The 8,903-nt window shown below is 56.1% G+C and overlaps 1 long non-coding RNA gene across 1 annotated transcript; it reads left to right on the top strand.

Annotated features, from left to right (window-relative positions):
• The first annotated feature begins 6,333 nt into the window (after window positions 1-6,333).
• LOC309574730 lies at window positions 6,334-8,557 on the top strand. The gene is made up of 3 exons (XR_014226551.1): window positions 6,334-6,465; window positions 7,320-7,425; window positions 8,124-8,557. It is a non-coding gene; the product is annotated as an uncharacterized lncRNA (long non-coding RNA).
• Window positions 8,558-8,903: the final 346 nt, after the last annotated feature.

Below are 8,903 nucleotides of genomic sequence, written 5' to 3'. Positions count from 1 at the left end.
AGCTGGAAAATGCTGTCACTCCATCGGTGGAATTCCTGGGCAATGGAAAGCAGCAGAAGCAGCAAGAACAGAGCTGGAAGCAGGCTCCAGCCGGGTAAGGCAGACACCAAATCCTTTGGAACTGGGCAGGGGTGGGAAGAATGAATTCTTACATTTGTAGCCCAGGGATTCCTGAGCAGGATCCCGGCAGGGAAGACTGCAGGGATCAGGCTGGGGCCTGATCGCAGCTGGGGGCAGCGAGCCTTGGAATTGGCTGAAGGGAAGAAAGAGGGATCCTTTGAGCACAAGGATCAGTTGTCAAATGCAGAGATGGCATCAGACAATTCCTCAGGAGTGTTCAGTTCCTGGGCCAAATCGATCTCCTGCCTTGTGAAGGAGCTCAGAGAGCTGGGAAGAGCCCAAGCAACGCAGGGAATGCACCGGCAGATAAAAGTGCCGGGGAACGGTGGGGAAAAGCATCGAACAGGGGGCCTCGTTTTGTACAGGAATGGTACAAAAAATGTCCAAAAGAGCAGGAATCCAATGGGATTTCCATATTCCTTGGAGACCCCAATCCAGTGGGAAGGCTGAGAGAAGGAAGCAAAGCCTAAAAAGGCAAATGAGCCAGATCTGCCCAAAGCCTCCAATGGCCACATTCCCTGGCATTGCTGAGGACTTCAGCCAAGCTCCAAGCAAAAGGTGAGCCCCTATGGAATCCTTTCTGGGAGACCATATCCAGCTGGGACCCTTCCTGGAGAAAGCCATGGGATAGTATTACTGCACCCCTAGGGTATATCACCGTGTCCTGCAGCCATAGGGAGGAGGAGAGAAGATCCAGCAGCAGGAATTGTGCAGCGAGATTGATTTATTTAATTATTTTACAAACTCTTTTATAGACTTTTTTCTTCACAGTCTAATTGGACAAAGGATCAGCCACCCCTTGGGGTGATTGGCTAAAATCCTAAAACATCCATTGTCCAAATATTTTCCTACTGTACCATAAACAAGACTTTTCAAGGCTGCAGGTGTTTGGCTGTTTACAGAACTCTGCTGCCTCTTCTGTGAGAGAGAAAAGTCTCTCACGGGCTTAGAAAATAGCAAGAAAATCCTTGCTAGCAGCATTTCTGTATCTACAGGATAGGTTATCCCAGGTCCAGAGAATATGTCATTTCCTCAGGAAGAACACTTGGATCACTGCATCACTTTCTTGGTTTAGGCTCACCAGTCACCCGGGCTATCCAAGTCCACCCTCCCCAGCGGGGAGAGCGGGAGCACGTCCGGCCATGGAGAATTTCTGGGAGAGCCCTGGAGAAGAAAGAAGGCTCCAGCTTCACAGATCTGTGTCATAACCCATCCTGTCGGCCGCTCCTGTTTGATCCTGGTGCATTTGTCCTCTTGGATTCAACCTGAGCAGCGCTAATTGCTGGCAATGAAGCAGCCTTTGGTACTTCTTTTCCACAAAACCTCTCCATCCTGCCCTTCAATCCTGTTGCAAACACGGGAAAAACCCACAGTTCTGTTTTTCCCCCCCTCTCCCCTTCACTTTGCCTCCTCTTTTCTTGCAGGCTTTGGGCTATCCAGGCTTGCATGTGGATTAGGCAGAGCACCCTGTAAGCTCAGCTCCAGGTGGGATTGCAGCGGTGTTGGAAGCACCAGGGATTCTCCCAAGGTTTGGTGTGAGGAGCTGCATCTTGGGAGGGGCTGGGATTTTGTGCACTTCTGGGTTTGTTTTTTTTTCCTGTTTGCCTTTTGGGCTGCCTCAGAGAAAAAGCTGAAAACCGAAGGAGCTGAGGGGGGGTTCCCAAATTCCTTTCCAGCCCTTCAGAGGAGGCACAAAGCCACGTGCAGCTGAGGAAAGGGATGTGAGGAGAAGGGCAATAATGGAGCCTTGGGACTCTGCACTTCATTCTTTTCACGTGTTTGGAGGTGCAGGAAATGCCAAACGCCACAGGAATTCTGTGTCTGTAACATCGGGTGCAACCTCTTGAAACCCAAGTGCTCAGAGTGGGGTTTTCCCAAGGGTAAATCCCAATGTGACGTGGCAAAGCTTCAGCGAGGATTTCCAGGCTTGACTGCACAGCTTTTGGGAAAGCTCAGTAGCCAAACAAGATCAGATTTCTGTCGGATTTGGATCAAACGTGGCGTTTAAATCTGGGACAGCTCAGCTCCCCGGGTGGGAAAGTGCTTGGAGTGGCCAAGCTGAGCCTTTTTTGAGAATTCCAAGCGTTGTGTCCTTATGCTCCTTAATACAACGTTTAAATAATTGATCCTGAATGGAGACAGTATCAGAGGGATTTGTTAGAGGGGCAGGGATGTTTTTTCACCTGGCAGTGTGTTGGGATAGTCAAGACTCCTTATGTCAGAATTAATTGGTCTTCCTTCTTTTCCCTTTTGTTCTTTCTAGGTTGTGGCTGAGTGGGGAGAATATTTGGGATAAAGAAACGAAATGCCCGAGGGAAGCTTCGCGTTCCCGTGGGGATGCTTTAGGCGCGTGCAGCTTCTGAGCTGCACCGAAACTTGAGGCTCCCACAGAAGCTTCCGAAGCTGGAAGGGCCGGGGAAGAGAATTCCAGGAGAGGTGTGGGAAGCGCTTTCTGCCGGGTCTGGACAGCACTGAGGTGGGAATGACTTCAAAGTGTTCCTTGTCCCTGTCCTGTTCCCAGGCCAGGACCAAGTTGGTGTTCCCTGAGCGGCTGCGGTTCCCTGGATGTGGCAGGAGGAGGTCTCTGCCGGGGAGTGGGAGAAATGTCCCTGCCCGGTGCCGTGTCCTTGGCGGGCAGAGAGCGCCGCTCGTGGCAAGGGGCGTTTGTGAGTATGGAATCAGTCCTGCCTACGGCACTGACGGGAGAGGGAAGCTCTGGGGCAGAGTACGGAGAAACTGGGAATTTCAGGTGTGGCTTAACAGAAAGCTCAGGGTGCAAAAAGGGGGATTTTGTGTGCCCAAATTGCCTCGAGACGGCTTTGCTGTCTGTTCTCTGCAGTTGTGCCTTCTGAACACGAGAGCATTTCACTCGTGGTGCTGTGCCCAGCAGTTCTCACAGGGCCGGGAAACAGACGATGCTGAAACTGGAAGGAATTTGGGCACGTAAAAACGAGCCGTTCGTTCTTCTCCGGTGCGAGGGCTTTGATGTTGGTTGGCAGTAAAGTTTCCTGGTTGTCTTCTCCTCCTCTTGCTCCCTCTCAAAGTCAGTGTAGGATTTCCAAAGAACCTGCAACAGAGAAACCTCTCATCGTGTTTGTTCCGGGCCCACGGAGACACCGGGAGGGGAAGAGAAGGGGTGAAGGTGGAATTTCCCTGGGAGAAGGTTCGGAGATCGGGGTGCGTTCCCTGGCGCCACGGGCTGGGATTGGGGCTGAGCGGCACCGAACCCGGTGCGCATCATCCCCTCGGCTTTCCCCTCCTGTTGCAGCAGGGGGTTCATGGCCCTGCCCGGAGACAGATGTTAATTAGTGAGTGCCGGGCCGAGCCGTGACAGCAGCAGCTTCTGTGTGAGCCGCTGCTTTACTGGCAGCTTCGGCAGCCACCCTCTCTAATTAAAGTCCTGGCGTTTGCTCCTGATTTTCTTTCAGCCTTCCATCCAACTTTCCACCTCTTTTCTTCTCTCTGTCCACTGTGTCCTTTGTGTTGCTTTCTTGTCCTGTGTGCTCCCCATGCCATTCCCTTTCACTGCTTCACTCTCTCTTTTCTTTTAAGAAATAAGTACTCAATCTTTATTTAATAAACACCGCAGAGAGGAGAGGGGGGAGAAATATTCCCCGACAGCTGTGAAGTTGAAGCAGGCAGCAGAGTTCCGTGATAGGGATGTTCTGGTGTTCTTTTAAGAAATCCATACTGACCTTTATTGAATAAATTCTGCTCAATCCCTCTCCCTGTTCTGTCTCTCTGTGTCTCCCTCGCCGCCCGCATCTTTCTCTTTCCTTCTTTCTTGCTCTCCTCTTTCCTTTGTGCTGCAGTCTGACTGTATTTCTTTGTCCCTCTCGCTGTCCTTTTGCCTGTCCCTGTCTGCATCGGCTGCTCGGTCCCTCTCCCTCACGGTACCCTTCTCTTGGGAGCCCCTGTCCTGCTGCCCATCCCTCTCTTTGCCCATCCCTCTGCTGCGCCTTGCCCGTCTTCCCCGCACGCCCCCGTGCCGCGCTCATTTCCTCCCTCCGTCCTTGTTTCCCTCTCTGTCTCTGTATTATCCCTCTGTCTTTGCTGTGTGTTTACCGCTCCGTCTTTCTCTCTGTCCTTCTCCATGCCTCACTGCTGTTCCTTTTTCTTCTCGGGGGATCCGTCGTGCTCCCTGTGCCGTTGTTTCTCACGGGATCCTTCTGTCCCGTCCCCTGCCCCTGTTCTTTTTTAATCCCTCTCTGTCGTGCTGCCCATCGCAGGTGGGGTTTTTTTCAGTTTCATCCTGCAGCCTGCTCTTCCTTTTCCTCCTGTGTCCCCTCTGCTCCCGCTCCCTCTTTCTGCCTCTCCTGGTCTCTCCCCCGCGCTCCCACCGCAGCGCTCGATGTGTCCGTGAGCGCAGGTTGGGATCCCGGAGCCGCAGCCTGGCGGGGGCAGCAGCGGCGCGGTAGGGAAGGGATGGGACAGCTCCTGCCCCTGCCCCGAGCGCAGGAGCGGAGCCGGAGCGGGAGCCGCGGCAGCGTCGTGGGGCCGCTGCCCCCGTGCCAGCCCGGGACACCGGAGCTGGGGAGGAGCTCCGAGCCTGCTGGGGGCTGCCCCCCTTGGCTGTGCCTGCCGAGCCCCTTTCTGGGGGATGTTTGCATGGAAATGGCTTTATGAAAGTGCCGTGCTGCCGTCCAGGGCAGTTTGTCTCGTTTTGTGCATTCTTTGGGGGTGAGGAAAAAAGGCTGGGGGAGGGGGTGGAGACTCGGGGGCTCTGAATGTCACTTGGGGCCCCCCAATGTCCCTGGGAGAGCCACGATGCGGTGGAGGAGCAGGTGAGTGGGGAATGAGGGGGGCCAATGCTGGGTGTCCTCCCCCAGAGGGGCCCAAAACTGCCAGAAAATCCACTGGGAGGGATGTGTGTATGACAGTGTAAAATACTAAAAGCTGTTAAGTTCTTCATTTTTACAGCTATAGACAAATACTACTAATTTAGATGTAAATTCATTTTGAAATGAGCCAGCCCTCTCTCTCTACTCTGTCGCATACAGCAATATAAGAAGCTGGGAATAGAGATCCGCAGGTTTTGAGAATAAGGAGCCGGCGTTTTTCTGCAGGAAGGAAAGCAGCAAGCGCCTGGCCGCAGGAGCCGAGACGCTCGGGCTGCAGGAGCTGCAGAGCGCCCGGAGCCGGCTTTTCCCTGTGCTCTGTGCCTGCCCCCGGGCTGAGCTGGGCGGCGCTGCTGCCGCCCGGTGCCGGCTGAGCCGAGAGGGCGGCGGCCTCGGTGGCTGCCGAGCGTGGCAAGGAGCGGGAGCGAGCGGGGCCGGGTCTGTCAGCGGAGGGGAGGGGCGAAGGGCGGTTCGGAGCCGAGGGACACGGCCGTGCGTGAGCGGGGCCACAGCTATGGAAAGGAACGGGCGCCGTGCGGGGCGGTGACCGCGGGGAATGACAGCGCGGGGGGCGGCCCGGCGGGGCCGGTTTTGCCGGGCAGCAGAGGCGCGGTCCCTGCACGACACGGGGCGGGGGGCACCGGGCGGGCACGGTCAGAATAGAGATGCCAATGTGCCGCTCTCGAGAGGGCTGCTCGGAAAGGAAGGCGCAGTTGGGCGCTTTCGGGATGGCGCTAAGTGACGCTTTATTAGCAGCTGCCAGGACCTTGCAGAGGGCGGGTGCCACTTCCGCCACACTCAAGATGGCGGACGCGATAGGACCCTTTGAGAGGCGTCCCTGCCAATGCCTGCCGCCGGTCGCGGGGCCGTCCCCCGCCTCCGGCGCCGCTGACCCCGCCAGCCGTGTCCTCGCACCGGGAAGCGCCGCGGAAAATCGCGGGGAAAGCGCGGGGCCGGCGTTGGAGTCGGGGCCGGATTCAGGCAGCCGAATAGACAGACGCCGTTGTGGGGCGGGGGGGCCTTAGGTGTGCCACACTAAAGATGGCGGCCGAACCGGAAGTGGCTTCTGCCAGCACCCAAGATGGCGACGGCGGGCGGAAGTCACGGGATTGCCACACCAAAGATGGCGACTCTTACGCAGCTTTTTTGACCTTCTCAAGATGGCGACTGAAAGGCCTCCCGGTCCGTCTATTCGGCTGCCTGAACGCGACGCCGACACAAACCCAGAGCTTTCAGCACAATTTTCTGAGGCGTTTCCCGCTTTGCGGACACCGACTGTGGGGCCAGCGGCGCCTGGGGCAGGCGGGAGCATTCAGGCAGCCGAATCGACGGAGCGGGGTCCTTCCGGCCGCCATCTTGAGAAGGTCGAATAGCCACGGACCCGATCGCCGCATCGGTGCGGTACCGGTGACTTCCGCCCTTCCTCGCCGGGAGCGGCAATGGCGGGGAGCCCGGGGAGCAGCGCGGCCGGGCCGGGGGCACCGGCGCGGGTGCTCCGGGCTCGGAGGTGAGCGGGGAACGGGGACAGCCCCGAGCGGACGGTGGGGGCCGCGGGGGATCGGTATTCCGGCACAGGGATGAGTATCCCGGCCCAGGGATGGGTGCCCTGGCATAGGGATGGGTGTCCCGGCACAGGGATGGGTGTCCCGGCACAGGGATGGGTGTTTGGCACAGGGATGGGTGTCCTGGCACAGGGATGGGTGCCCTGGCACAGGGATGGGTGTTTGGCACAGGGATGGGTGCCCTGGCACAGGGATCGCTGTCCCGGCACAGCGGGAGCTGCGGGCACGGGACACCGCAGCTGCTTCGGCCGTGCGGGGCCCAAGGCGTCGCTCCGGGGCGGATTCTGTAGGGGACAAAATGAACATTTTGGGGTAAAATCTGGGTTAATCTGCAGTGGGGCTTGTGCCCGCTGTGTTCACGGCCCCGCCGGCTCAGGGCGGGTTAAAGGCGCAGCTGCCCCGAGACAGCGGGACCGGCCGGGGCTGCTCGCTCCCGGTGCTGCCGCCTCGTGGGGAGAGCCCGGCACTGCAGCCCGGAACGGCGCTGGACCACGGGATGGGCGTGGAACAGCAGCGCAGGGGATGCTGAGGCAGCCCAGGGAATGCTGCGGTCCCAGGGAATGCTGAGGCAGCCCAGGGAATGCTGCGGTCCCAGGGAAGGCTGAGGCTTCCCCTGCCCGGGGCACTCGGCAGCAAATCCCTGATGTTGAGCAGAAAAAGGAAAGTTCTGGGTTAGTGGGAGGAGGTTTCTGGAATGGAGCTGGGACAGGTGCTGATCCAAGCGTGGAATCACGGGCTGGTTTGGCTTGGAAGGGACCACCAAGATCATTTACACTCTGTTTGTTGTCTGGTTCCACAGCAAAGAACATCCAGAACTGCCTCCTCACCCTCACGGACAGCAGGAATGCCTTCCATAGCTCTTGTTTAGGAATGGGAATGGCTGTTGGGAGCTCTGGCAGGACCAGGTAAGAACAGAAATGGGATCATTCTGGCTCCTGCTGGAGGTGGTTTTCTCTTTCAGGATGTTCTGATTGATCCTTTCACAGCAGTGTTCCTGGGCACATTTCAAAATAGTTGAAAACTGGTGGGGAAAAAATGTGAACCTGATCCATTTCTGGTAATTCCAAGCTTCTCCCACAGCACCATTCCAGGGGAAAGCTGATGAAAAGATAAAGATGCAGAGGAACAAGTGCTGTAAACCCCCCAGGCTCTCTGAGAGAGCAAACCTTCCAGTAATGCCAGTACATCGCTCTGAGAGACTCTGGGATCACAAGGTTTTCCAGGAAAGCAAAACAAGGACAGACATGAGGGAATAGGCTTCCAGTTAAGAATGGTTTGGTGGGTGTAGGAATGATTCTTGTATGTTTGATGCACCCCTTTTTATTCCTGAATAATTTTAAAATGATTCCTTGAATAAATCATCTAAATTAGGGAATTTAAATTGGAGAGGGAACAGTGCAACATCAATACAGGCAGAGATCATGGAATGATGGAATGGTTTGGGTTGAAAGCCCCATCTCTGAGCCTGTTCTGGGCAGGCTCCTGCCCATCGGCCACTCCTTGCAGGTGGACATGGAAGTGCTGGAGGCGTTCAGGGAACGCTGATTGTTTTTCCCTGCCTCTGGCAGTCAGGTCAGTAAAAAGACTAATTGACCTCTTCCAGTGGGGAGACATTTAAACAAGAGGTGCCAAAAAGAATTGGAGCTTCTGCACGCTGAAATCTGCAAGTCTCCCAAGTTAAAATCCCCCCTGGATGGTCACCGGTGCGACTCCCACGGACTGGTCACCTTGGCCAGGAGTGTCCAATCCTGCTGTCAATGCACTGGACCAGGATGTCATTTTCATTTCGTGTAAAGACCCTCTGGGTGCCCCCCAGTCACTGGAAGGACCGGACTGGGCTCCCAGGGCAGTAATTCCAGGTGTTCCCTTCATGGCAATAGCACAGGAGCCTTCCCCTTGGCCAGAGGAGCAGCCAGTGCCTCCCTCAGTCCACAAATCCCCAGGACAGAACACAGAGAAAGGAACAGGAATATGGAAATGCCCCACGCTGGGAGTTTGTGTTGCTCTGGATTAAATTTTGGATTTATAATGTTAAAGGGGGGGGTGTGGAGGGGCTTTTCTCTGTTTCCTGTTCATTAGTGTTACCACTGCTCTTGTTGCTCTCACTGTTACTATGTGTTGTCATTACTCTCAAATGATTGCATTTGTCTTGGTTTCCATTATTAAACTGCTCTGAGCTGGAATTTTGTCTCTGGTCTCTTCCCCATCCCACGGGGGGTGAGGGAGCGGCTGCTGGTGCCCAGCTGGGGTCCAGCCGTGGCCCCGGGCACTTCTGGGGGCTCCGAACCCGAGGGACAGGAGCGGTTTTGGGCTCACAAAAAGAGACCCAGTGCTGCGTTTTGGGGGCTCAAAAGCAGGCGCAGAGCTTAAAAGCAGAGACTAA

This window comes from Coloeus monedula (assembly GCF_965178545.1).
Source record: "Coloeus monedula genome assembly, chromosome: 6".
Taxonomy (NCBI): Eukaryota; Metazoa; Chordata; class Aves; order Passeriformes; family Corvidae; genus Coloeus; species Coloeus monedula.
The sequence above is the reverse complement of the archived record's forward strand: the minus strand, read 5'-3'. Positions and strand labels throughout refer to the sequence as shown.